The sequence below is a fragment of the Chiloscyllium punctatum genome, unplaced genomic scaffold (assembly GCF_047496795.1).
Source record: "Chiloscyllium punctatum isolate Juve2018m unplaced genomic scaffold, sChiPun1.3 scaffold_1535, whole genome shotgun sequence".
Lineage (NCBI taxonomy): Eukaryota > Metazoa > Chordata > Chondrichthyes > Orectolobiformes > Hemiscylliidae > Chiloscyllium > Chiloscyllium punctatum.
In genome coordinates this window covers 7,501-10,000 of record NW_027311269.1, presented here as the reverse complement: position 1 = coordinate 10,000, position 2,500 = coordinate 7,501, and the positions used below count along the sequence as shown (strand labels likewise).

The following is a 2,500-nucleotide window of genomic DNA, read 5'->3' as shown; positions in this document are numbered from 1 at the left end:
CTCCGCGGCTCCCTTCACTCTTTCCACTGCCAGCCAACCGAGAGACGGACCCAATGCGGACGTGCAGAGCTTAGGCAGACCCCCCACTGGAGGCTCAACACTTCGTGGCAGCTCCGTGTCCCAGAGACCAGGAGGGTTGGCACACACACACAGTGTGAACCACCGACAGCCATTCTGGGACCGGTGACAGCCGTGCTGGCCCCACTGCCACGACACAGACGGACGCCAGGCCGCGCTCCCCGGCGGGGGGATGGCGTCGAGCCTGACGAACGGAATGTGCAGGGTGGGGGGGAAAGGCCAAGCGCTCCGACGCCGGAGGGCTCCGGAGTCTGAACTTAGGGGGACAAAGAGGACGGGTCCTCTGCGACACCCCAGCCGCGCTCTCGCCAGCCAAGGCGAGTGCGATTGATTGCCAAACGACCCTCAGACAGGCGTGGCCCCGGGAAGAACCCGGGGCCGCAAAGTGCGTTCAAAGTGTCGATGATCAATGTGTCCTGCAATTCACATTAATTCTCGCAGCTAGCTGCGTTCGTCATCGACGCACGAGCCGAGTGATCCACCGTCAAGAGTTGTCTGAGTTTGTTTTAGGTCTCTCCCTCGCCAGAGGAAAGCGACCCGGACCGCACATACGCTCCCCACCTTGAGCTACAGCCACCTGCACGCCGGCGTGCGGGCGGAGCAGGGTGGCGTGAAGCGATGGGGAGCACCATCCTGGTGCGGCCCGCAGAAACATACGTCTATTGGGGGGAGGAGGACAGGGCGCCCAAGAGGCGATGCGTGCCCCAACGCACCGCAGCGACGGAGGCAGGATCACCGCCACCATGTCGCCCGCCTAGTATCACGAGGCGTGCAGCAGCTTTGCCCTAGGAAAAGCAGAGGCGGGAACGGGCACCGGCCATCGGTTCGGCAGCGTCACTGACGCGTGCACGTGGCGGCGTGTCGGCGAGCGGACTTCCTGCGAGGAGGCGGGGGCGGCACTCGCCCGAGCAGACGCCCGCCCGGCCCAGCCACCGCCGAGGTGGACTGGGAGTCGCGGCAACGGCTCGTCATACTCGTTCCCACACTCACAGCGCAGCTTGCCCGCAAGCCACCGACCACCGATCGACGCCAGGCGCCCCGACCGAGAGCGGGATCGCTCGTTCGCCCTGCTGGCAGTTCGCTGGGGATCACTACTGCACGGAGCTCGGAGACCGACGGGCGGCAACTCGAGAGTCTTTAAACCACCACCCCCATCCCGCAAGTGCAAAGAGGCTGTATACGCACAGACGGGTGAGGGGAATAGGTACCCCGTCGGGTTTGAAGGGAGCGTGACTAGATAGCAACGATGTAAACCCAGCCGATTTGGGAGCGAAAGACCGGCGCCTGCATCACCGGCTTCGTTTCCCGTGGCTGGAGAGTACACCGAAACCCTCCGTCTGTCGCGAGCTCCCGACGACGCGGTGCCGCCAAGCAGCAGGGCCGGACCTGGTGTGGCTCCCCTCGTCGATCACAGACCGGTCGGCACTACTGACGAGACGGTGGAACGGGCTTCGCCCCTTGTGACGAAGGGTGATGCGAACCCGCCCGCCCGCGTGCGTTCGGGGTGGACTCGGCAAACGGAGATTTGAAATCGGAAAGTGTCCTCCTGCCCCGCGCAGGTAGGCGCCCAACAGTTGTGGGGGGTTTGGCGGTGACCACGGCTGCAGGGCCTGCTACCCCGACGAGCTCTCCTGCTGGCCCCGAAACCACCCTCGCGAGACAAGTTGAAACGGAAACGGGCGTACCCCCAAGCCGACGATCCTTTCTTATTTGTTACTTTTTTTTTCACTTGCTCGAGTTGTGGGGATTTGGCGGTGACCACGGCTGCAGGGCCTGCTACCCCGACGAGCTCTCCTGCTGGCCCCGAAACCACCCTCGCGAGACAAGTTGAAACGGAAACGGGCGTACCCCCAAGCCGACAGAGATCCTTTCTTATTTGTTACTTTTTTTTTTCACTTGCTCGAGTTGTGGGGGTTTGGCGGTGACCACGGCTGCAGGGCCTGCTACCCCGACGAGCTCTCCTGCTGGCCCCGAAACCACCCTCGCGAGACAAGTTGAAACGGAAACGGGCGTACCCCCAAGCCGACGATCCTTTCTTATTTGTTACTTTTTTTTTCACTTGCTCGAGTTGTGGGGGTTTGGCGGTGACCACGGCTGCAGGGCCTGCTACCCCGACGAGCTCTCCTGCTGGCCCCGAAACCACCCTCGCGAGACAAGTTGAAACGGAAACGGGCGTACCCCCAAGCCGACGATCCTTTCTTATTTGTTACTTTTTTTTTTCACTTGCTCGAGTTGTGGGGGTTTGGCGGTGACCACGGCTGCAGGGCCTGCTACCCCGACGAGCTCTCCTGCTGGCCCCGAAACCACCCTCGCGAGACAAGTTGAAACGGAAACGGGCGTACCCCCAAGCCGACAGAGATGCTTTCGCTCCTGTTACTTTTTTTTTCACTTGCTCGAGTTGTGGGGGTTTGGCGGTGACCAC

General features: G+C 62.4%; 1 non-coding gene across 1 annotated transcript; it reads right to left on the bottom strand.

The window, feature by feature from the left end:
- Nucleotides 1–417: 417 nt before the first annotated feature.
- Nucleotides 418–571, bottom strand: LOC140475312 (5.8S ribosomal RNA). Its single transcript, XR_011959861.1, has one exon. It is a non-coding gene; the product is annotated as a 5.8S ribosomal RNA (ribosomal RNA).
- Between the last annotated feature and the right edge of the window lie 1,929 nt (nucleotides 572–2,500).